The 27,651-nt window shown below is 42.6% G+C and overlaps 1 protein-coding gene across 6 annotated transcripts in view; it reads left to right on the top strand.

Annotated features, from left to right (window-relative positions):
- MYO18B (myosin XVIIIB) overlaps positions 1–27,651 on the top strand; it is a 1,127,577-nt gene that overhangs the window by 667,962 nt on the left and 431,964 nt on the right. The window lies entirely within an intron of this gene.

Raw genomic sequence — 27,651 nt, 5'->3', positions numbered from 1 at the left:
ATAAACTCTACCGTAAATACGCATACCGCGCCTGCGAGTGCACGCTATTGCGGGTATGCGCCTTCACGGGAGAGCGTACGCATGCGCAGCGCGGACCAGTGTGCGGTGCAAATATGGCAACGTGCATAGAGATATTTTTCTGACTTTGACAGTCTCTACCGCTCAGACAGGATCTGCTACAGCAGGGGCCCTGTCTGTTCCAAGACTTACCGCGGCTGCGTTTGACGGCATGGCGGTTGAATTCCGGATCCTAAAGGAAAAAGGCATTCCGGAGGAAGTCATTCCTACGCTGATAAAAGCCAGGAAAGAAGTAACCGCAAACCATTATCACCGTATTTGGCGAAAATATGTTGCGTGGTGTGAGGCCAGGAAGGCCCCAACAGAGGAATTTCAGCTGGGTAGTTTTCTGCACTTCCTACAGTCAGGAGTGACTATGGGCCTAAACTTGGGTTCCATTAAGGTCCAGATTTCGGCTCTGTCGATTTTCTTCCAGAAAGAACTGGCTTCACTGCCTGGAGTTCAGACATTTGTAAAGGGAGTGCTACATATTCAGCCCCCTTTTGTGCCTCCTGTGGCACCTTGGGATCTCAACGTGGTTTTGAGTTTCCTAAAATCACATTGGTTTGAGCCACTTAAAACTGTGGATTTGAAATATCTCACGTGGAAAGTGGTCATGTTATTGGCCTTGGCTTCGGCCAGGCGTGTGTCAGAATTGGCGGCTTTGTCATGTAAAAGCCCTTATCTGATTTTCCATATGGATAGGGCAGAATTGAGGACTCGTCCCCAGTTTCTCCCTAAGGTGGTATCAGCTTTTCACTTAAACCAACCTATTGTAGTGCCTGCGGCTACTAGGGAATTGGAAGATTCCACGTTACTGGACGTAGTCAGGGCCTTAAAAATGTATATTTCCAGGACGGCTGGAGTCAGGAAAACTGACTTGCTTTTTATCCTGTAGGCACCCAACAAAATAGGTGCTCCTGCTTCTAAGCAGACTATTGCTCGCTGAATTTGTAGCACAATTCAGCTGGAGCATTCTGCGGCTGGATTGCCGCATCCTAAATCAGTAAAAGCCCATTCCACGAGGAAAGTGGGCTCATCTTGGGCGGCTGCCCGAGGGGTCTCGGCTTTATAACTTTGCCGAGCTGCAACTTGGTCAGGGGCAAACACGTTTGCAAAATTCTACAAATTTGATACCCTGGCTGAGGAGGACCTTGAGTTCTCTCATTCGGTGCTGCAGAGTCATCCGCACTCTCCCGCCCGTTTGGGAGCTTTGGTATAATCCCCATGGTCCTTACGGAGTTCCCAGCATCCACTAGGACGTCAGAGAAAATAAGATTTTACTCACTGGTAAATCTATTTCTCGTAGTCCGTAGTGGATGCTGGGCGCCCATCCCAAGTGCGGATTGTCTGCAATACTTGTATGTAGTTATTGCCTAACTAAGGGTTATTGTTGAGCCATCTGTTGAGAGGCTCTGTTATATTTCATACTGTTAACTGGGTATAGTATCACGAGTTATACGGTGTGATTGGTGTGGCAGGTATGAGTCTTACCCGGGATTCAAAATCCTTCCTTATTGTGTCAGCTCTTCCGGGCACAGTATCCTAACTGAGGCTTGGAGGAGGGTCATAGTGGGAGGAGCCAGTGCACACCAGGTAGTCTAAAAGCTTTCTTTTAGTTGTGCCCAGTCTCCTGCGGAGCCGCTATTCCCCATGGTCCTTACGGAGTTCCCAGCATCCACTACGGACTACGAGAAATAGATTTACCGGTGAGTAACATCTTATTTTAAATTGGTTATCAACAAATGAGGGCATATAACCAGTCAATAACAATAATTAAATTAGGCAGGTGGAGGTGGCAGTTACTGTTGTGCCTACCTAGGGGTGCCCTCACCCCTAAATCCATATCCGACTAGACATATACAGAGGGATCCAGGATGTCACAAAAGAAATACTGCTGTAGTATTTCTGTTCCCTCTTCTGTATCTGCCCTGTTTTCCATGCTCTCCAAAAACTGGCCTCAGTTTATGCATCAATGTTCTAAATAAATATATATAAAATAGTTATAAATGAATGAAGTTGGATCTCTCGATTTGAGATCAGCACAGTCTTCTTATGCAAACACTTGCAGAATTAGTTACAGGTTTCAGTGGGAACCAAGTAGTTGTGCGGAAGAGCAAGAAAACTTCTACAACTATTGCGTCACAAGTTTACAATGAAAGTTGACAATGAAGTTGACAATGAAAGCAATTTTCAAATGTTCTATGACTGCAAAAATAAGAATTTACTCACCGGTAATTCTATTTCTCGTAGTCCGTAGTGGATGCTGGGAACTCCGTAAGGACCATGGGGAATAGACGGGCTCCGCAGGAGACTGGGCACTCTAAAAGAAAGATTAGGTACTATCTGGTGTGCACTGGCTCCTACCTCTATGCCCCTCCTCCAGACCTCAGTTAGGGAAACTGTGCCCGGAAGAGCTGACATTACAAGGAAAGGAAATTTTGAATCCAGGGTAAGACTCATACCAGCCACACCAATCACACCGTACAACTTGTGATAACCTTACCCAGTTAACAGTATGAACAACAACTGAGCCTCACTAAACGGATGGCTCATAACAATAACCCTTAGTTAAGCAATAACTATATACACGTATTGCAGAGAGTCCGCACTTGGGACGGGCGCCCAGCATCCACTACGGACTACGAGAAATAGAATTACCGGTGAGTAAATTCTTATTTTCTCTGACGTCCTAGTGGATGCTGGGAACTCCGTAAGGACCATGGGGATTATACCAAAGCTCCCAAACGGGCGGGAGAGTGCGGATGACTCTGCAGCACCGAATGAGCAAACACAAGGTCCTCCTCAGCCAGGGTATCACACTTGTAGAACTTTGCAAATGTGTTTGAACCCGACCAAGTAGCAGCTCGGCAAAGCTGTAATGCCGAGACCCCTCGGGCAGCCGCCCAAGAAGAGCCCACCTTCCTCGTGGAATGGGCTTTTACCGATTTTGGATGCGGCAATCCAGCCGCAGAATGAGCCTGCTGAATCGTGCTACAGATCCAGCGAGCAATAGTTTGCTTTAAAGCTGGAGCACCCAGCTTGTTGGGTGCATGCAAGATAAACAGCGAGTCAGTCTTCCTGACTCCAGCCGTTCTGGAAACATATATCTTCAAAGCCCTGACTACGTCCAGCAACTTGGAGTCCCCCAAGTCCCTAGTAGCCACAGGCACCACAATAGGTTGGTTCAAATGAAACGATGACACCACCTTTGGGAGAAATTGGGGACGAATCCTCAATTCTGCCCTGTCCATATGGAAGATCAGATATGGGCTTTTACATGACAAAGCCGCCAATTCCGACACCCGCCTAGCCGATGCCAAGGCCAACAGCATGACCACTTTCCACGTGAGATATTTTAGTTCCACGGTTTTAAGTGGCTCAAACCAGTGTGATTTCAGGAAATCCAACACAACGTTAAGATCCCAGGGTGCCACTGGTGGCACAAAAAAGGGGGCTGGATATGCAGCACTCCCTTTACAAAAGTCTGAACCTCAGGCAGTGAAGCCAGTTCTCTTTGAAAGAAAATGGAGAGGGCCGAAATCTGGACCTTTATGGATCCCAATTTTAGGCCCATAGTCACCACTAACTGTAGGAAGTGCAGGAATCGACCCAGCTGGAATTCCTCCGTAGGGGCCTTCCTGGCCTCACACCAAGCAACATACTTCCGCCATATACGGTGATAATGTTTTGCTGTCACATCTTTCCTAGCTTTTATCAGCGTAGGAATAACTTCATCTGGAATGCCTTTTTCCGCTAGGATCCGGCGTTCAACCGCCATGCCGTCAAACGCAGCCGCGGTAAGTCTTGGAACAGACAGGGCCCTTGTTGCAACAAGTCCTGTCTGAGAGGCAGAGGCCATGGGTCCTCTGTGCGCATTTCTTGCAGTTCCTGGTACCAAGTCCTTCTTGGCCAGTCCGGAACAATGAGTATTGTTCTTATTCCTCTCTTTCTTACTATTCTCAGCACCTTTGGTATGAGAGGAAGAGGAGGAAACACATATACCGACTGGTACACCCACGGTGTCACTAGGGCGTCCACAGCTATCGCCTGAGGGTCCCTTGACCTGGCGCAATAACGTTTTAGCTTTTTGTTGAGGCGGGACGCCATCATGTCCACCTGTGGCAGTTCCCATCGGTTTGCAATCAGTTGGAAAACTTCTTGATGAAGTCCCCACTCTCCCGGGTGGAGGTCGTGTCTGCTGAGGAAGTCTGCTTCCCAGTTGTCCACTCCCGGAATGAACACTGCTGATAGTGCTTGCACGTGATTCTCCGCCCATCGAAGAATCCTTGTGGCTTCCGCCATTGCCATCCTGCTTCTTGTGCCGCCCTGGCGGTTTACATGGGCGACCGCCGTGATGTTGTCTGACTGAATCAGCACTGGCCGGTTTTGAAGCAAAGGCTCTGCTTGACTCAGGGCGTTGTAAATGGCCCTTAGTTCCAGTATATTTATGTGTAGAGAAGTCTCCAGACTTGACCACAGCCCTTGGAAGTTTCTTCCCTGAGTGACTGCCCCCCACCCTCGGAGGCTTGCATCCGTGGTCACCAGGACCCAGTCCTGTATGCCGAACCTGCGGCCCTCGAGAAGGTGAGCACTCTGCAGCCACCACAGAAGAGACACCCTGGCCCTTGGGGACAGGGTGATCAGCCGATGCATCTGAAGATGCGATCCGGACCACTTGTCTAACAGATCCCACTGAAAGATCCTCGCATGGAACCTGCCGAAGGGAATGGCTTCGTATGAAGCCACCATCTTTCCCAGGACTCGCGTGCAGTGATGCACCGATACCTGTTTTGGTTTCAGGAGGTCCCTGACCAGAGATGCTAATTCCTGGGCCTTCTCCACCGGGAGAAACACCTTCTTCTGTTCTGTGTCCAGAATCATGCCCAGGAAAAGCAGACGCGTCGTAGGAATCAGCTGCGACTTTGGAACATTTAGAATCCAACCGTGCTGTAGTAACACTTCCTGAGAGAGTGTTACGCTGATCAACAACTGCTCCCTGAACCTTGCCTTTATGAGGAGATCGTCCAAGTACGGGATAATTATAACTCCCTTCTGCCGAAGAAGTATCATCATTTCGGCCATTACCTTGGTAAATATTCTCGGTGCCGTGGACAGGCCAAACGGCAACGTCTGGAATTGGTAATGACAGTCCTGTACCACAAATCTGAGGTACTCCTGGTGAGGTGGGTAAATGGGGACATGCAAGTAAGCATCTTTGATGTCCAGCGACACCATAAAATCCCCCTCTTCCAGGCTTGCAATCACCGCTCTGAGTGATTCCATTTTGAACTTGAATTTCTTTATATAAGTGTTCAAGGACTTTAAATTCAGAATGGGTCTCACCGAACCGTCCGGTTTCGGTACCACAAACATTGTGGAATAGTAACCCCTTCCCTGTTGAAGGAGGGGAACCCTGACAATCACTTGCTGGAGGTACAGCTTGTGAATTGCCGCCAGCACTACCTCCCTTTTCATGGGGGAAGCTGGCAAGGCTGATTTGAGGTAATGGCGGGGGGGAGTCGCTTCGAATTCCAGTTTGTATCCCTGAGATACAATTTGTATAGCCCTGAGATCCACCTGTGAGCGAACCCACTGGCTGCTGAAGTTTCGGAGACGTGCCCCCACCGCACCTGGCTCCGCCTGTGGAGCCCCAACGTCATGCGGTGGACTTAGTGGAAGCAGGGGAGGACTTTTGTTCCTGGGAACTGGCTGCATGGTGCAGCTTCTTACCTCTACCCCTGCCTCTGGCAAGAAAGGATGCACCCCTGACCCTCTTGCCTTTTTGGGAACGAAAGGACTGCATTTGATAATACGGTGCTTTCTTAGGCTGTGAGGAAACCTGAGGCAAGAAAGTGGACTTTCCAGCTGTCGCTGTAGACACGAGGTCCGACAGACCGTCCCCAAACAATTCCTCACCCTTATAAGGCAAAACCTCCATGTGTTTTTTAGAATCAGCATCTCCTGTCCATTGCCGAGTCCATAAGACCCTCCATGCAGAAATGGACATAGCATTAATTCTAGATCCCAGCAGGCAAATGTCCCTCTGAGCATCTCGCATATATAAGACGACGTCTTTGATATGGCCCAGGGTTAGCAAAACAGAATCTCTGTCGAGGGAATCTTTGTCGTCTAACAGAGTATCTGTCCACGCTGCTACAGCACTACACATCCAGGCTGAAGCAATAGCAGGTCTCAGTAGAGTACCAGAGTGTGTATACACCGACTTCAGGATATCTTCCTGCTTTCTATCCGCAGGCTCCTTTAGGGCGGCCGTATCCTGAGACGGCAGGGCCACCTTTTTAGATAAGCGTGTCAGGGCCTTGTCCACCCTAGGGGACGTTTTCCAACGTAACCTGTCCGTTGGCGGGAAAGGGTACGCCATCAGTAACCTCTGAGAAATCACTAGTTTCTTATCAGGGGAACTCCACGCTTCTTCACACAATTTATTTAATTCATCAGATGGGGGGAAAGTCACTGGCTGCTTTTTCTCCCCAAACATATAAACCCTTTTGGTATTAACCGGGTTACTCTCAGAAATGTGTAATACATCTTTCATTGCAATAATCATGTATCGGATGTCCTTAGTCATTTTAGACTGTAAATGTGCCTCATCATCGTCGACACTGGAGTCGGACTCCGTGTCGGCATCAGTGTCAACCATCTGAGCTAGAGGGCGTTTATGAGCCCCAGACAGTTTCTGAGTCGCCTGGGCAGGGGCGGGCTGAGACCCCGGCTGTCCCAAGGCTGCAGCGTCATCAAACCTTTTATGTAAGGAGTTTACATTGTCATTTAAGACCTTCCACATATCCATCCAATCTGGTGTCGGCCCCCACGGGGGCGATACCACACTTATCTGCCCTTGCTCCACCTTAACGTAACCTTCCTCATCAAACATGTCGACACAGCCGTACCGACACACCGCACACACACAGGGAATGCTCAGACTGAGGACAGGACCCCACAAAGTCCTTTGGGGAGACAGAGAGAGAGAGTATGCCAGCACACACCACAGCACTATATAACACAGGGATTTACACTGCTAATAAGTGATTTTCCCAATAGCTGCTTGTCTGCAGGCCCGGCGACAGGGGGGGTCAAAGGGGACACCCATCCCGGGCCCCGACGTTGTGAGGGGCCCCAAGGTCCTGCTGCGGCAGTGCGGCAGCTGCATCATGGATGGATACCTGTAATTGTAGATAGTTCAGCATTGCTTGTAAAGGCTATGGCCCCCCTGTGGTAACCCCCACTGCTCCATCCCCCTATGTCAGCTGTCCGGAACTGTTGATGTGCAATGATGTCGCGATTGGCTACGCACAACGCCACTGTGTCCTTCCTTTCTCTCCTCCCGCCCGCCCTGTGTCTCTGGCATCTCTGCTCTGTGAGGAGTGGCTGAGCAGGAGCGGGTGTGTAGTTCGGCTATTGAGACCTCAAGGCCTGCACGGCGCGCAGACAGACTGCGGAATAAAACAGCCTCAGGCAGGCTGTCATCTTGTGGGTACTCGGAGCCTGGTCTGAATTGTGGAGGGTGGCTGTGTATATTGGTAAGTGTGCTCTCCCACATAACACACACTGGATAAGTAGTGTCGTATGCAATTTTCAGACAGCATTAGTAGAGGAGTGTCCATTCCTATGATTGCCACTTATTAGAAAGGAGGTTTAGCAGTTCATAGAAATGTATTCCTGTATCAACAGCACAAGTCCAGTTGTCTATGGCAATCATAGGGATGGACACCCCTCTACTAATGCTGTTTGCATAAGACTGCTTATCCAGGGTGTGTTATGTGGGATTTATTTTATTGATTAATGCCATTGATGTTTTACAATGTTTTGTATATAAAATATACCTGTATAATTCTTTTAATATTATTCTATCCAGTCAAGAAATCATTTATCAGCGCCACCATCTCTTTGTTTTTATATATTGTTTATTGTGGGTCTGACTACCCCTTTTTTTATGGTGGCAGCTTTCAAGCGCCTTGGTTGTATTTATTTTCCATTTTGGCTTCTAAAAGGAGGTGTAAAAATATGGACTGTTTCCCACGGAATGTAGTCGTGATCCCGGCGTTTGGGATCCCAGCAGTCAGAATGCCGGTGCTGGAATTCAGACACCTGTCAGAATGCCAACGCCGGCATCCCAGCTGTCAGAATCCTGAACATAAGTATGCAGGGGAGGGTTAGGGTTATGCTGTGGGGGGAGGGTTAGGTTTGCAGGGAGAGATGTGTGGGTCTGAGGTCAAGGGGCGTAGGGGGCCCCGCAGAGATATCAGTGTACCGGGCCCCACAATTTCTGTTGCCGGCCCTGCTTGTCTGTATCGATTTGCGCCTAAATTTATGTGTCCCCCCTCTCTTTTTAACCCGTCTTGTACCTGGATACTGCAGGGGAGAGCCTGGGGAGCGTGCTTCCAGCGGAGCTGTGAAGGGAAAATGGCGCTGGTGTCCTGAGGAAGAAGGCCCCGCCCCCTCAGTGGCGGGCTTCTGTCCCGCTTTCAGTGTAAAATAATGGCGGGGGTTTTTACATATATACAGTGCTAGACAGTATATATGTATGATTTTGTGCCAAAGGTATCTCAATTGCAGCCCAGGGCGCCCCCCCCCAGCGCCCTGCACCCTACAGTGACCGGAGTGTGTAAGTGTGCTGGGAGCAATGGCGCACAGCTGCGGTGCTGTGCGCTACCTTAATGAAGACAGGAGTCTTCAGCCGCCGATTTCTGTTCTTCTGGCTCTGCGAGGGGGACGGCGGCGCGGCTCCGGGAATGGACGATCGAGGACAGGTGCCTGTGTTCGAACCCTCTGGAGCTAATGGTGTCCAGTAGCCTAAGAAGCACAAGCTAGCTGCAAGCAGGTAGGTTTGCTTCTCTCCCCTTAGTCCCACGTAGCAGTGAGTCTGTTGCCAGCAGAAACTCACTGAAAATAAAAAACCTAAAAATACTTTCTTTTCTAGTAAGCTCAGGAGAGCCCACTAGGAGCACCCAGCTCTGGCCGGGCACAGATTCTAACTGAGGTCTGGAGGAGGGGCATAGAGGGAGGAGCCAGTGCACACCAGATAGTACCTAATCTTTTTTTAGAGTGCCCAGTCTCCTGCGGAGCCCGTCTATTCCCCATGGTCCTTACGGAGTTCCCAGCATCCACTAGGACGTCAGAGAAATACAGGAAACCATACAGTGATGCAATCATTGCAGACATTAAATCCTATTAAATTTGCAGTGTATGTAATTTGTAATTATCTGCCCTATTTAGAATTGCATTGATTTCTCTTTGTTATTTATTTTGTTGATAGTTAGAGATCTGAATTTATGTAAGCGTCATTCATCTTTATATTAATTTTCCTTTCATTACTGGAAGTGGGAATTTCTAAATATTACTTCAGTGCCTATTTGGAATTACATAATGAATCTATTCATTCTTCTGTAGGGGATTTATTAGTAGGTCATACAAGTAATATACTATAACTATATCCTTTTACAAATGTTTCTTGGCACAGTCTTCTCCAATTAAATAGTTCACTCAGCTACTAAGAATAATCCCAATTATTAAGGTGTGTTGATAGATTTAAGCATTGCTATTAAGTATGTATAATAAATCCATCCTAGACTTTTATCCTTTACTATGCCGAAAGTCAATCAAATATTTAATCAAGAGCCAAATTAAGATGCATAAATTGCTATGGAATTAATTTATTAAAAAAGTTCTTTTATAATCATTAATGCACAACAGGGAAGACGTTCCCAACACTGTTAAGTACTGACCCCAGATCTGGTTTCGACAGGTTTCAAAGGAAAGGTAATCAATTTGTGTCTACATATTCCCCAAAACAGGCACAGTGTATATGACCAGTGCCGGATTACCAAATAGGCAGAGTAGGCACCGGCCTATGCGACTTTCACCTTATAGGGGCACTGCAACATCAGATGAAAATAATATTGATTTGTACTTGAAAGAAAATTACAATCAAGCTTTCTTAAATTGTTTCCAAAAGATAGAAAAAAATGAATCAACTCAAAGAAATTAAAATTTTACATTAAAGACTCTATAGAGAAAATACGGTATTAATGTAATGTACCCTTTAACAATTTGAAGTACATAAACCATAGACATCAGATTCACATTACAGATTTCAGATTGTAGACTGTTGTTTGGTAAAATTAAAAATGTATTAGGAGATAATTTGTGAGGGAGGCCCCAAGATTTTAACTGCCTAGGGGCCTCCACAGGGTTTAACCTGGCACTGTATACAAATGTATGAATGTAAGCATTATAGGCTTATCCATATTGTGTATATCAACATGGTTCAAATGTTTTATGTCCTAAAAAGTGTAGAAGCAGCAAGGACTTGGAACATTGTAAACTCACAAAGATTAATTTATGGCATGGAAGATTGCATGGTCAAATATGGCTACAGGGTTTAGTATGATTTTACGGCAGTCCGGATCCCTGCACTTAGGATACTGATGCCGGAATCTCGGCAGACGGAATGCCAGCAGCGAACGCAGTGAGTGCCCCCAAACTTTCTTGAATCATGGCGCCCTAAAGTATCAGTATTTTGTTCACGGCTCCCCATGTCCAAAAGTTTCTTAGTAAGAAATTCAGCGAAAGTGATAAAATTAAGTAAATTGTGCTTACCTGTCATCCTTAGAGTCAGTTATGTGGTGGTGGACAGGGTAACACTTCTTACTTGTGTGCATGTCTTATGTCTTATGATTGGCAGCCACCAGCACTGGTTTTGCCTATCGCACTGACTATAAATAATTTGATTTGGACCTGGTTACCAACCTGTACAACCCAGTTTTGGAACCACTGCCATTTGATCAGGGACAATAAGATATCAAATAATATTACCTGAAATTCCAATCAGAGGAAAACTGCAGTTTGCCTTTGTGGTCTTTGGTTGACGGCACAACCCAGGCCTCAAGTTACTTAATTGCACAGTATACATGACAAACAACTTATATGGCCAATGTAGTTATCCATCTGTGTTTCCAAATTGTTTAAAGTCAGTACCAAAACACCACCATTTGTTATAGTAATCTGTAAAATCGTGTCTACAGTATTGCGTACATTTAAGTAACTAAAATAACCTATCCAAAAACCAGTTCAAACAAAGCTACTGAATTATATTTAAAACTAGCTGTTCTACACGTTTTTCACACAGGAGTTTCTGTTTTTTACGGTTGTAAATATAAATGAGTGTTAAAAATTTGGTAAATCTATTTAGATGTAAATTTGAGATGTCTTAATGTAAGTAAATATTAATCCATGGTTCTTGGCGTTAACCGAAGAGCACCCGTAGCTGATAAGGTAAAAAGTGACAGGACCATTTTTGTAGTTTATTAAACTCTACACACTGGAGAGGCAATCCAAATTTTCATCTGATTGTCCGTTTGGGCGTTCTCATTCACGCAACGCAGGCCACGCATGGGTAATGGCGTCATTATGTCAACCCCCTGGTCATCCCCTTAGGGGAGGTTTATTAAAATTCTAATTATTTTGTTTTCTTATTTCCCACCTGAAGACTACCTATGTTACATTTCAGCTTCTTATCATATCGGGAAGTAAGAGAATTAGTGATGAGTGAGTGAGGGCTTCCGCATATATGTAGATTTGTTTTTCTTTTCTTTTTTTTTCTGCTACATTTAGAGCTTTTCTCCCATTAATAACTAGGGCTCTAAGGGCCTGACTCAAAGATGATCGCAGCTGCGATCCTGTACGCAGCAGCTGTGCGAAAATATGCAAATGTTGCAGCTAACGGGATTTACCCACTAGAGGCACCTGAGATCTGCCACTTGTATACGAAGATGCAACTCTTATGCACATCAGTCTATCATCCGAGTAACTCTATGGCTGCGCAGCATGGCCGTCATAAGTAAGACGCCAAAGCTATTTTAACTGCATATGGGATTGTAGTTGTAGCTGTGACAGAAATGGTCACAACACACCTGTGTATGAGTCACCGCTTCCCTGGTATGCTTCCTGACTGTCAATCACCTTGCAAATACAGTAAATCCTCACACCGGTGTCGCACAACCATCGTGGCACGAGCCCAAATCTCTTCTTTACACATATCGACATTGCGTTCATCTCTGAATCAGACATATGCAATGCAGACTGGGGCTATGCCTTTACATTGAATAATATTCTGAAAAATCTCCAGTATAAATGTAGAAAGACAGAGACACCACATCTTACCTCCATATCCAAATGAATGTGCTGTGAGACAAAACTTACTATGCAAAGTACCAAACACTGCAAACAATGCAAACTGGTGAAACTTGCAATAATACACAAGGGAGTATGAATATCTTGATTATGAGGTACATTGATGCAATACTTGGCTATTAAAGTGATCTAGAATTTAAAATATTTATAAATCTAGAGGCATATGTCAAATTGGGGTCAAAATCATTGCTTCCCAAGGAGGGAAATTTGGGCAATAATCAGGGAGTTATTTAAATACTTTTATAGAGTATGTTGTTCTTGTCGAAACAGAACAAAATGTAAGTTGCTCAAATCAATTTGGAAATAAAATTCAGGTGCATGAAAGGGAGGGGGTAGTCTGAGCTAGAACTACATTGGGGATAAACCCCTGGTGTCCCCCAGCCCACTGAGCTGTACCTGTACCAAGACATGAAAGACTATATATATATATATATATATATATATATATATATATATACATATAATAGAAATCCAGAGGTCTTAGTTACATACAGTTTGCAAACGTATGATAAGCCACCAGGTCCCGACAAGGCTCCTCTGATGCTGGTGGTCCCTAACTCTAGGTCTGGGCCCGGGGTGCAGAACCTCACAAACCGGCAAAGCCCAGCTACCCCAGGGCAGCACAACGCGAGAAGTTAGAGTGTTAGTATGTGTTAATAAAAGGAAAACAAAATCTATATACAAAAATTAATATACTAGTGAGAGTGTAATTAAAAGACCAGAAGGATTAATAATTGTGTTAAGGGGGTGCTAAATAAGATCTCGCAGTGTGCTACCCCAGAGCAGCCCAGCCCCACCAATCCAGGGGGAACCGCACCCCAGACCCACCCCAGGTACTAATATTAATAATAACAACCCTTCCGGGTAATATAACATAATGCCACATGATAATGGCATCTGAGCAAATGTATCCGAATTGAGAGCTAACTTACCTGAAGATACCCCCGGGATCTCCAAATGGCAATACAGAGACCAGCATGCCCTCCAAACACTGGTCCCATCCATGCCCCTCATACTGACAGAACAAAATGTAAGTTGCTCAAATCAATTAGGAAGTACAATTCAGGTGCATGAAAGGGAGGGGGTAGTCTGGCTAGAAATACATTGGGGATAAACCCCTGGTGTCCCCCAGTACACCGAGCTGTACCTGTACCAAGACATGAAAGACTATATATATATACATATAATAGAAATCCAGAGGTCTTAGTTACATACAGTTTAAGCCACCAGGCCCCGACAAGGCTCCTCTGATGCTGGTGGTCCCTAACTCTAGGTCTGGGCCCGGGGTGCAGAACCCCACAGACCGGCAAAGGCCAGCTACCCCAGGGCAGCACAATGCGAGAAGTTAGAGTGTTAGTATGTGTTAATAAAAGGAAAACAAAATCTATATACAAAAATGTATATACTAGTGAAAGTGTAATTAAAAGACCAGAAGGCTTAATAAATGTGTTAAGGGGGTGCTATGTTGATCTTGTCACTAGAATAAAGTCTGTGTCTACTTAATTACACATTTGGTAAGAACTCATCACAAACTTTGCTATTCACATTTTTCTGAAATCAAAAAAGCTATGTTAAAAATCTAAGCTATTACCGTCATATTTTCCATTGACTTATAGCCAATGAGTGCTGCAGAGGTCTCTGGCAATATATAAGCCCCAATCCATGGATCAAATACTCTGACAACGTCTATAATTCTGGACTTGGACAACTGTTCATCCTGTTATTATTACTGAGGCTACCAGGGCATTGTCTGTTTCAGCGACTGACAAATCTCTGTAATTCCATGCCTCATGGCCGCTATGCTAAATGACACTGCAAGGAAACTATTCTATTGTTCATTCCAAAGCCAGAAACAGGCCAACGTGTTTATTACTAAGCCATCTCTGCTTCCTTTTGCTGTCAAAATTATTTATTTTAATCTGGCAGCCAGATAGATTAATCCAGATCACACTGGATGTGTGGAAAGCAAATGTGTCTGATAGAAGAACCATTAATCTAATTGATGGCACCAATATTATACTCTGTAAAAACAAAAGAAAACCAAAAACAGTTACAGACTTACAGTATATACAGGAAAGCTTTTTTTTTTTTTTTTTTTTTAAGAGTACGAAACCAGCTGTAAGAGTACATGAATGTTTATTTTAAAGTGAACTGCAATGAAAATATCTTCAAAGGTTGTTTGAATTTGTTTTACCCATTAATAGAACACACAGTAAACTTGTGTAGGTCCATTTTTTTGCCTGTGCCTTGACCAAGGCAAAAACATTTTTTGGCCCTTTGACCCTTGTAAAAAAAAAATTCTGGCTTATAGTTTGCAGTACACAGGGATATAATGGCTCGCACACACATTTTATACTTAAATATATATAATATGAAGAGAAAAATTGCAAAACAATTACTCAGCTGTAACAAAGGTTATCGGTTATCGAAAGTTATTCCAACTTAAAATGTAGAATGTTACATGCTCATAGCTTTAATGTGTCAATATTAATAAACTTAGGACTTACTGAGAATTAAAATGGCTTTATTTAGGTTTTTATGCTAGCAAACATAAGAACAGCATCAACAAATGAAATGTTTCATACCACCCCCCACTTCATTTCTATGGATCATTCCATGTGACTCACTTTACTTTTCATGTTCATTTTTAGAAGTTTAAATGCACCACACACAAAAATGAAGCTGAAATTCAACATTTTTAAATATGTTGTTAGAATTAGTCATAATTAATGCTTAGAAGCAGAAAGAAACCCTCTTAGTAGTTCAATTTTATTGTTTATATGCATGACTCATATTACAATAGAAAGGACATAGGAACTAAGGGGACTTGTATATTTATTTAACCCTGCTCTCATAATTATTTTTAGAATATGATTGTTATACTATACACTTATAAGACCCTAAACTTATGATTGACACACAAACAAAAAACTGAACATTAACCAAACTATACTTAAAATTAATTTTGACATGTGACTCATGTTACATACGAATGCGACTCACGTTACATTTCTGTCCCCAGTCAAAGGGCTCTGATACTCAAACGTGTAGAATCCATGTGAATTAGCAGTGAATTTTGACCATTACTACTGATGAACTACTTATCTTAAAAGTACTATATGTGGCAGCAACTATGATATTACAATTATTGTTATAATTTCAGTTATATAATACATGGAACTTAGCCATTTTTGCATCCACTTCAACAACTTCAACCTCCATCCAGGTACTTCTTCATGCTCTGCCTGTCATTGCTCAGCTGTGTGCCAGGATTCTGTGACAGTGCATTACCACCACACACTGTATGGCACGCAGCGGGCATTGCTGCCATCATTTTAGAAATATCCTATTATTCACTTAGGACGAAGATAATACAAGCAGCACACAGAAAAAGTATATTTGTCTTTTTTTTAAAATGGTGTATTTGACGTCACAACTTTCCTATATACATTTGACTGAGCCACACATCACTGCTCAGCAGGGGACACTCAATTAGTCAGTTGCACGATTGACCATACCATTACCTCCTACACCATAAGCCCACTCATCTCCTGATATTTTCTGTGCTGCTTTGGACATTCTGGTCCATTTAGCTATAGGCTGTTCTATCCTATCTTCCCAGTTGGTGATGTCCAGAAGAGCAACAGGCCGAAAGTATTAGCCAGCCCTACATGAAATACAGAGCCAGCAGAAAAGCAGTTCAGTTTGTCAGGGTAAGAAATAAAAATGTCATGTCAATAAGAAGAGGTAACGATCTTGACTGAAGATCTCATCTCATATGATTCACATACTGTAACTTAAAAGTTTGTCCCAGTTGCCCGGAGGCAAGAAAAATATTGGTGCCCCCCCCCCCCCCCCCCTATATATCATCCGTAAGCCAATAAGATGCCGTTTTGAGAACCGAGTAAAACCGAACCCGCTCATCTCTAATTCTAACTATATGAAGCTACTACAAAACCCGTTGCAACTAGGCAGATCTATGTAGGGGTCCAGCCACACACTACATAGATCTGCTCAGTCACTCACAATGCTGATTATTTCTCTGACAATTAATTTGCAAGTGTCATATCCACAATTAGAACCCACAACCTATTACACTGGAAGCATGCACCTTACTGATGGAGATATCTGCTCTTGCATAGGAAGTATGAGCATTCTAACTATATGAAGTTACTTGTAATTGTCAGAGAAATAACTTCATATAGTTAGAATTTTCATGTTTCCTTTATAGGAGCAAATAGCTTCATCAGTAAGGTGTCTGCTTCTAGTGTTATCTATAATAAAGAGGGTGTGATTTGTAAGGTGCAGTGACTAGTGGGGAAGTCAGCTACGGAAGAGGTACCGGCTGCTGTGAATTAACTTCATTGATTAATGTCGCTGAACAAACGGAACAGGAGGAGAGGTGCCCCCCTTCAAAGCAGGAGCCCGGCGGCAGGTGACTCCGTTGCCTCCCAGAGTTCTGCCTCTGGATCTGGCTAAATCGGAGTTTGGATAAAAAACATATGTTCAATGTGCCTTTAGTGATATGAATACACTAACATGTTTGGCAGCATCACATGCTTCTCTTTTGTCTACACCAGAATCTCCCAGACTCTGCCATTAAAGTCCAGGTTGTAAGGGTATCCGTGCTTGGGCACAGTTAACCACTGGCCTCAGCCTTGGATATCATTAAATCCTGGACTATAATGGCAGAGTTTGGGAATCAAACTCGGTCCTTAGGGCCCCAAACAGTTCACGTTTTCCAGGTCTCCTCATAGAATCACAAGTGAAATAATTAGCTCCACCTGTGGATCTTTTAGAATATGTCAGTGAGTAATGAATACACCTGTGCACCTGCTAGGTGAGCTGAAAAATGTGAACTGTGTGGGGTCCTGGGGACCGAGTTGAGAACCACTGCACTAGATCATACTCCACTGGCTACCATTGGTGCAGCATGTAGTTAGCATCATGCAGATCGATATAGTTAATTAAGAGGAGGTACCTACCGAGAAATCTAAATTCCACACATGTACATTCAATAAGTACTGTTAGTTGGAATGACACAGCCAGGGCTGATACACAATAACTACATATGTGCAGGAAAATATAAATTGCTATATTGTACAAACACATAAGGGACAGTTATTTATTTTTCTGCATGTTCAGTTAGATTTCCAGCTGTGACCTTTAATATTTAAAGAAAACACTTTCTGTATGCATGATCATTTTTTACATATAAACCTAGTATATTGATTCTTGATTTTGCAGTTGTCACAGTAACGTTTTCAGTGTGTTGATTGGCATTGTGCTGAATATCATTTGTCTGTTGCTGTCATGGTAACTGTACATATTGCTCTGGGGCTTTGGACATACAGTTTAACCTTGCAGCACTTCATAATTCATCTACCCATAGCTCCCAAATTAACTATGACATGAAAAAGAAAACAACATAGGGAGGATGCATGATGAAGATGTTATCCCTGCAGATAGTATCATGGCTCATTTGGCAACATTGGATTTCACATATCACTTTCATATTGCATTTTGCTTTTAGCTACTGTGCATAAATAATGAAGTGTTGGTAATGTCTATGCGCAAAATGACCACAGCTGCCTATGGGTGAGAAACCTGTGGGGTGTTTCTTCACACCCCTAGCAAACAAAGTAAATTCAAAAATTGTAATCTCTCCCACTGGCGCTGATTAGCAGATGTACAAATAGTTCCTCTCCTGTCAATGTGAGTCAGGCAGTCACCATGTCCTTTAGTCTCAGTACATGTCATTAGACTAGGGGAAATCCTAACCCAAACGTATAAATCCATCCAATGCTCCTCAATAGACTTTCCTGTAGGATGCCTCTTATCCGTCATTGGGAACCTTCTACTCTCATCAAACCACCTTCAACTGTATACACTGCTAATTGGGGATGTTATCTTCATACTATTATGCCTTAATGTCCTCCAACAGTCTCTCCCTCATGGCAGACTTACCATGAACAGCGGTACAATAGGAACTGTGGGGGTCATTCAGAGTTGATCGCTCGCTAGCTATTTTTTGCAGCGATGCGATCAGATGGTCGCCGCCTTTAGGGGAGTGTATGTTTGCTTTGCAAGTGTGCTATCGCATGTGCAGCCGAGCACATGCGCTTTGCGGTACATACGCATGCGCAGTTCTGACCTGATCGCAACGCAGCAAAAATCCTAGCGTGCGATCAGGTCGGAATGACCCACCGTGTTCATTTGACATTGATCACAGCTTCCCACTTTGTGATTTTTGGAAGAGGTTCTGAAAAGGAAATTAATATAAATGACACCGCAACAGTATAGTGTGGTTTGAAAAGTCACAATGAAGTACGAATTGCAGTGGAAAGTGTTTGGGGAGCAAGGGGGATTAGGTTTTCATAAATAATAATCCCTGATGCAATCAGCTGCCTTGGGAGTGTTTCAGTTGATTCAAAATAAATACACAAGTTGGTCAGTATCTTTATAAAGTTCAGGGAATAGTTAAAGCAAATACGAGAAGAGGTTATACTAATAAAGGGAAAAATATATAATGTCAAATATTTTTAATATCCCCTGTAAATTCCTTAATTGCATGAAGAGTATATGGCATAACCAAGTGGAAGAAGATTCTATGGCAGGTGTGGGGAACCTGTGGCCCTCCAGCTCTTGCTGAACTACACATCCCAGCATGCCCCGCAACAGTTTTAGCATGACCAAATAGCAAAACTGTTGCAGGGCATGCTGGTATGTGTAGCTCAACAACAGCTGGAGGGCCAAAGGTTCCCCACCCCTGCTCTATGGTCTGACACTAAGCGCTATGTTTGGCGCAAAAAAACAAAAACAGTACAGCTTGCATTACAAGTGCATTTGCTAAATAGATTCTCAGTTGCATATAATGATGCTTTACAATGCAATATAACAAGGTGGTGAATACATGTACTGCGTACTCACTTATTGTTTCTTTAGCCACATGTACAGAAATAGCTTGTGTGTTGCTGAAAGTGATGACTTAAGGCAGATTTTTTTTAATTGTAAAACCAACTTTATTTAAAAAAAAGAAAAGAAAATACTTGTTTTAAATCTTGCAGCTTTTGGGGGGTTATTAAAACCCAAAAAGTTAGCAATTGGGCAAAACCATGTTGCACTGCAGGTGGGGCAGATGTAACGTGTGCAGAGAGATTTGGGTGGGGTGTGTTCAAACCGAAATCTATATTGCAGTGTAAAAATAAAGCAGCCAGTATTTACCCTGCACAGAAACAAAATAACCCACCCAAATCTAACTCTCTCTTCCCCACCAGCAGTACAACATGGTTTTGCACAATTGCTAACTTTTTTGGTTTGTTAGCGACTCTGGATAACCCTCATAGTACAGTATACATACAGACACGTTCGGCAATCTGCATGCCATTACATATAGCCATTTCTTGTCTGTTTAAAAGGAGCTTCATAGTTGTTTTGTATATTTGACCTTACAGAGTATATTCTGATGATTGGTGGCAAAAATTTATAAAAATACAAATAGAAGACAAATACAAATTATTTACAAATAAAATCAAAATTGAACAAATTGCAAAGAAGGTAAATACTTTTTATAGCCTTTGTCCCAAGCTAACATACCAGGCCTTTGGAACTTCCCCTTGAAATTCAATCCACAGCCAGTTTTGCTGGTTCGGTTGGAAATACACATGGTGGAAAAATCTCCCCTGATATCTCCTTCTCATCCCCTTGGGTCTCATTTAAATAATCTTGTCCTTTCAAATAAAATCTTGTTTTTGCATGTCATTCACTAACTAGGAGCATTCACATGAACAAATACCACCCCTAACTTACTTAGTTTTCCTATCAGACACCTGACATTCCAGCATGGCACCTACTGTGAACTTTTGACAATTACCCGTAGAGAGACAGCTGTCTATTGATAGAAGTGTGATACAAAAATACTCATACTTTTTATTTTGCCTAGGAAAGGTAATAGGTAGCTAACTCACCCAGCATACTTTTGTCTCAGCCAGCTCCTCCCCTTCCTGCTTTATATGAACATTGGAATTTCTACCCTGCATTCTACCTAGCAGAGCTACTGACCTACTAGTCAGACTATTTAACATGCTTGCTTGACTTCTTGTACACTATGGGGGTAATTCCAAGTTGATCGCAGCAGGACATTTTTTAGCAGTTGGGCAAAACCATGGAGGTCATTCCGAGTTGTTCGCTCGCATGCGGATTTTAGCAGATTTGCTCATGCTAAGCCGCCGCCTACTGGGAGTGAATCTTAGCATCTTAAAATTGCGAACGATGTATTCGCAATATTGCGATTACACACCTCGTAGCAGTTTCTGAGTAGCTCCAGACTTACTCGGCATCTGCGATCATTTCACTGCTTGTCGTTCCTGGTTTGACATCACAAACACACCCAGCGTTCGCCCAGACACTCCCCCGTTTCTCCGACCACTCCTGCGTTTTTTCCGGAAACGGTAGCGTTTTTTCCCACACGCCCATAAAACGGCCTGTTTCCGCCCAGTAACACCCATTTCCTGTCAATCACATTACGATCGCCAGAACGATGAAAATGCCGTGAGTAAAATTCCTAAGTGCATAGCAAATTTACTTGGCGCAGTCGCAGTGCGGAAATTGCGCATGCGCATTAAGCGGAAAATCGCTGCGATGCGAAGATTTTTACAGAGCGAACAACTCGGAATGAGGGCCCATGTGCACTGCAGGGGAGGCAGATATAACATGTGCAGAGAGAGTTAGATTTGGGTGTGGTGTGTTCAAACTGAAATGTAAATTGCAGTGTAAAAATAAAGCAGCCAGTATTTACCCTGCACAGAAACAAAATAACCCACCCAAATCTAACTCTCTCTGCACATGTTATATCTGCCCCCCCCTGCAGTGCACATGGTTTTGCCCAATTGCTAACAAACTTGCTGCTGCGATCAACTCAGAATTACCCCCTATATTTCAAGCAAAATGTAGTAGCAGGGCTGCCCAAAACAATTATGGGTCCCCTGACAAATTTTCATCCTGGCCCACTTCCCGCTTCCTTGAAAAATGGGCTATATAAGAAATATTGGCCCTCATTCCGAGTTGATCGCTCGCAAGGCGAATTTAGCAGAGTTGCTCACGCTAAGCCTACGCCTACTGGGAGTGTATCTTAGCTTCTTAAAATTGCGACCGATGTATTCGCAATATTGCGATTTCAAACTACTTAGCAGTTTCAGAGTAGCTTCAGACTTACTCGGCATATGCGATCAGTTCAGTGCTTGTCGTTCCTGGTTTGACGTCATAAACACACCCAGCGTTCGCCCAGACACTCCCCCGTTTCTCCGGCCACTCCTGCGTTTTTTCCGGAAACGGTAGCGTTTTTATCCACACGCCCCTAAAACGCCGTGTTTCCGCCCAGTAACACCCATTTCCTGTCAATCACACTACGTTCGCCGGAGCGAAGAAAAAGCCGTGAGTAAAAATACTATCTTCATTGTAAAATTACTTGGCGCAGTCGCAGTGCGAATATTGCGCATGCGTACTAAGCGGAATTTCACTGCGATGCGATGAAAATTACCGAGCGAACGACTCGGAATGAGGGCCATTGTAACTCATGATGTTATTTTTTTATAATTATGTGTGATTTAATGCCACTAACATAACTGAATTCTTTCTGGCCCAAAATATTAGTTCCATTAATAACCTCAGGGCCCTGCTATGGGCCCCCAGCGTGTATCCCACCTACAGTATACCCCCATATGGGAGGTATGTCAGATTAAAGTTATTTCTAAAAGAAGAATTTAATTCCATAACAGATCCCCAAATCTATTAAACATATAATAAGCCTTCATTGCTTGCTGAAGCAGAAAATAAATTTATATTGTGAAGAGTTAACAGTAGGTTTATTTTTAATTGTACTATAAAAGAAGAAAAAACATTCACACAAGAAATGTAAGAGCTGGGAATAAAAAGGAAAGAGGAAATGTAATTACCTCAGTCAGGACAATTCACAGAAACACAGCAGAGATCCGTTCTTTGGTGTACACCACCTGCTCAATGACAATACGTTCCTTGGAGGTGTACTTCTACTCATCAGGGGTTATCCCACTGTTAGCTTCACTTTACCTTTCCATCTGCGATGTGAATAAACACCACAGAGAATTATGGAAATACAGTTACTAACATCTCTTCTAAAAGTCTTATTTAGAATATTGCTACTGGAATGTGTGGATTTGCACAGTACACTGCAATTTACTGTTTGGTAAGGACAGGACAGTAACAAGGACTTAATGCTCTAGAGTCGCTGGTGTTACATACAACAAGAATACAGAGATTAATTCAGTTACATGACAAGATGTACCTTGTAATATTTTGCTACACATTGGACCTTTAAACTAAAGCTTGCATTAATGATTGAATGCGGAACTACGCAAACAAGGTGTCATTTTGCGTTTATTTTTTCTATTGTGATAGGTAGTCATTGTATTAAATGCTGATACCAAGGAAATCAGCATCTACTGTAGGAAGGGATAAATAATCGCAAATTATGTGTGAACGTTTGAAACTTTGATCAACATCGTTTAGCTCCAGGAAAGCCGCCAGGGGCGTGGCAGAGACATGTACAGTGGCAAGTGACGTATTTATTTCTTCTCTTAAAACAAGGCCAGAAGCTACAGTAGTACCGGAAAGCACAAAATGTTCCCCATTGTACTTTATTAATCATATACTGTAGGAGATAGGAAGAAACTGAATTCTCAGTGTTTTTATTGACACTGTTCTCTGTAACGAGTAATTTTAATAATACCTCTTTCACATCTCCAATGCCAGATCCCACCCGGGAATTGGAAACGGGTCCTTGCCAGGTGGGATCCGGCATTGGAGCCTCAGCGCTGGCATCCCAACCCGGTTGCCATAGCAGCAGGGGGTGGAGACGGCAGCGGGAGTGGGGGCGGAGGCAGCGCTGGGAGGTGAGCTTATCTCTGCGCCACCTCTCCCTATGTAGTGAACAGGTCCCGGGTCGCATCGACCCGGCAACCCGTTTACACTGCCACTGACCCGGTATTCAACATGGGAATAATCCTTCTTATTACCCGGGTTGATTTACTGGGTCAGGCGACCCGGGAATTCTCCAAGACCCCTTTCATATCGCACACTGATCCGTGTCGACCCGGCAATATGCCGCATCGATACCGGGCTATCTTTGGGATGTGAAAGGGATATAAAGGAGAGACCAGCTTCACAACTTTTGAATGTATAATAATGTGACATTATGTATTTGATGGAAGTAGAATGGTTTTTCTGACGCAAAAATAAGTACAACATAAATTTTAAAACAGTCATTATTTGCACTCACACTTCCAGGGGTTATTTTAGAAAATAAAAATGCCATATTGAGCATTGTCTCCATCAGAATGCGTGATTGATGTCTTTGCTCATTTGGATCTCATTTCTGCTAATGTGGAGATTATCTTTAGAAATATATCGAATTTCTCTCCCTGTTCTGGTACTCATCACTTATAGAGACAAGCGATATGCAAATAATGAAAATAATATAGTGTACTGAGTATACTGATAATGAACCAAATAAAGGTATTTACTTACTCTTATGGCAAAGGGAATATAGCATATAGTGTACAATGGACCTACAGTATCTGACAGACAGAGAGAGAGAGAGAGATTTCAATATCTATAGATAGATATGTGACATTTTTGCACAGGCTAAATTCACGGAGGCGTTTAGCCTCAGGTGGAAGTAATTCATAAAGGTTATTAGTCAGAGCACATGAATCAAAATTTGAACAAATAATACTAACGGAGAGAAGGAATTTACAATCTGTGGAATCTGGCCAGGATATAATTCTATGATAATGTATTCTTTCATAGACCTGCGGAGATTCAGTTCAAATATGTGATGAAATGTCTTTTCCCTAGTGTACAAAAAAATCTACTGATAATTTCCAAAAAGCAGAATTTATCTATCTTAACATGTCTTAAACACCTTGTAAGCATAAGTGGTTTGTCTTAATATCCCATCCTTTTTCTACCTATAATTAAGTTATTTGGTTTTACGGTTTATAAATGCTAAACATTGAAATTATTTTTGGACAGACTTTCCAATAATCCATTTATCTCCAAATGGGCTGAACTAGTGTAAGAACATGTAATGATTCAGATTAAAAGATGGAGACTCTGGCCTGATTCAGAGATGGATGGAATGTCGATGTCGGATGCAGTGGAGCAATTTTTTTTTACTGCGCATGCGGCTAAGTCGCACTGCAATGATCTTGCAACAGTGGTCACAGTGTGGATTTATTCTCTAAGTGGTTGACAGTCAGGGAGTATTTGTGGGCGGTAATAGGGGCATGGTCACTCAAATACAGTTGTGTTGTGTTAGAGGGAATGTCACAGCTTGCAACTACGATCCCGTATGCAGTTAAAATGGCTTTGGCGTCTTACTTCTGATGGCCTTCTGTGCAACTTTGGGGTTACTCAGTTGGTTAATCAACCCATGTGTATCCGATGGTTGCGTCTTCGTACACAGTCAGCACATCTTAAATGCTTCCGGTGGGTGTCTTAATGCAAATCCCAGTGGCTGCGATATTTTAATTTTTCTGCACAGCTGCTGCGTACGGCATCGCAGCTGCAAATGCATTTGCATTCATTTCTGAATCAGAGCGGAGTCAGGGGTAGTTTAAGGTCCCATCAATGCCCTAAGTTACCGCCTAACTTTATCTAATGTTAGCATTGGCCATGGGTAGAATCCAGTTATTTCACATGCATAGTACAGCAGGCACATCTTGGAGTACATGCATATTTTTTGAGGAGGTGTATATTGCCTTCTATGCTCTGCTAAGCTCATGAGTCATTGAATAAAACAGAAACGAAACATGCTACAGATGAGCTTGTGAGATCCTTAAGGATATACCTACACATAAGCCATCACACCATTTGTTTGGGCCAGACTAATTTTGTGAACTATTTATTTGCAATTCCTGAGACATTCTATTTAACTGCTGATCTTCCATTTTTAGATCTATATTTCATTTCATATCTAATGTGTAAGCAAAAGAAGTCCAGGGTATCTATATATATATATATATATATATATATATGTATATATATATATATATATATATATATATATAGTTACAATTTTCGGTTACAAATGCAGTTTCTGGATTGCCATTCCTGACTTTCATCCCACATAATGATCTGCTCTGCCTGAGTATATAGTTACACTTTAACGTCCCTAATATTTAGGTGCCTCTCTAGGCCAATTACCTAGTAGGGAAAACGTTCTAGAGAAACATACGGAACCGACAAATTATTAGAAAAGAGCTGCAAAAAAGATGATAAAATGTACTTAACATCGCTTTCAAACACATAAAGAGCATGCAAAGTAACCTTGTTAATGTAAATAATAAACGGTAGAATATATTTAATGTTTATAAAAAGTAAATACAAATTACCAGGCACATTACTAGTGTGATGAGATATGCCACATTAAACTAACACTTTGCAAAATCATTTTACAGTGTACTCTTAATAACAATATTTGCATAATTTGCAGTGTCTGTATTCTTAGGTGTCAGGAAGGAATTATTAATTACCACATTTAACTAAAGAACAGTTTTTTCCCATTTGCACAAATCCCCAATGTCCATTAGAGACAGGCTTTGTTTTTAGCTCTTAGAAGCTATGATAATTTTTTGCAAGCCCTGGGACATTGCAACATAATTGGATTATTAATGACGGAATTGTTAAACAGTCTTTTATGTAATAAACAAAGATTGTGCCAAATACCATTTAGAATGTTATTACAACTGAACATTTCCCTCTGTTGCGACTCAATCCAATAACAGGCAGACTAGGCAACAATGTGCAATATCGAAAGGACTGTTATTAACGTGTGGGTTGATAGTTAATTGCTCCTATTTATTGTACTAGAGACATATATGAAGAAAAGTTTTTGAGATGTAGGTTTCTCAAGTTCTCATTTCCATAAGATACCTTATGATGTAATAGGCACAGAATTCAGATTTACTGTATCAAGTGATTATTTGGTGTCTACAATCTATATATTCTTCAGTTGAGTTTGTTAATCTTTCAGAAGCCTGTAATATGAAGCTACAGTATTTACAATGTTTTTATTTAATTCAGTTAGTTTTATTATTTTACATCAATGAAGACATTACAGTGCCATTTTACCTTTGGTAATGTAAACTCTCCCTTAGGGCCTGACAGCAAGTTACAGTGGGTTGGCTACGGCATCCCGGCGGTCAGAATGCCAGTAGGGAGTGAGCGGAACGAAGCCCCTTGCGGGCTCTCTATGCACGCCACGCTACAGGCTCGGTGGCTCGCTTCGCTCACCACTGGTTCTATTCCCACTCCATGTATGCCGTGGACACCCAGGAGTGGGAATAGCTGTGGTGGCGCTGCCGGCATCCTGGCGGTCAGGATTCCAGCATCGGTATTTTGACCGCCGTAATTCCGACCGCTGTGATTCCAACTACATCCCGATTACAGTATGTGTCACTGCTGTTATAAACTGGGGATGATGCTTGTAGATTATAATTTATGGGGCACTGTTAGGACAGAATGGGATACCTCTGGTTTGTTATTGGCCATTGTTAATATGATATACAATAATATGGTGTTAATTTTGGTATAATTATATTAAATTAATAGGCAGCACTAAGAATGTGATAATCTCCTCCCAAAATTCAACCTGTAAGAGCATCATTTATCAAAGCTTGGAAAGATGATCTAGAAACAAATCACTAACCAATCAGCTTTTAACCATTTTACAGGATGCGTTTGAAAGAAATGACTGGAGCAGATTGGTTAGTGCTTCATCTCTCTCCACTTTATTTCCATTCTTTGATAAACACCACCTTAACCTTTTGTAAATATTTGTCATTTGTTATGTTTTTTACTTTATATGACATATGAAGTTATTTTTGTTTAGTTTGTTTGCAGACTAGGGGGTACATTTAATAAGGTTTAGCTTTAGAACTGGCGATGTTGCCGATAGTAACCAATCAGATTTTACTTAACATTTATCTAGCTTCTTCTAGAAGATAATAGAATCTGATTGGTTGTTATGGGCAACATCACCAGTTATAAAAAAAACTTCCACCTCAGTAACTTTACCCCAAGATGTCAAAGTTTATATGTATATACACATGTAGATTGAAAAAAAATAAAAAATTCTACTAGTAGTTTTTGTCCAATATTAAAATATAAAATATACAGGTCCAACTACATTCCAGTTCCTTTTTGTGCCTTGCACTGGGTTCTCCTCTCCTGCTCTGTCATGTCATGTGTAAGTTGTTAGCAGTGAGAGTCATTGGGGGTAGGTGCCCTGGTACCGACTGTTCACGTCAGAGACAGGACAGCCATCCTGATTCCTGCATC

Source organism: Pseudophryne corroboree, chromosome 1, assembly GCF_028390025.1.
Source record: "Pseudophryne corroboree isolate aPseCor3 chromosome 1, aPseCor3.hap2, whole genome shotgun sequence".
In the NCBI taxonomy this organism is placed as follows: Eukaryota; Metazoa; Chordata; class Amphibia; order Anura; family Myobatrachidae; genus Pseudophryne; species Pseudophryne corroboree.
Note: the sequence above shows the minus strand (reverse complement) of the source record. Positions and strands in the feature narration are given on the sequence as shown.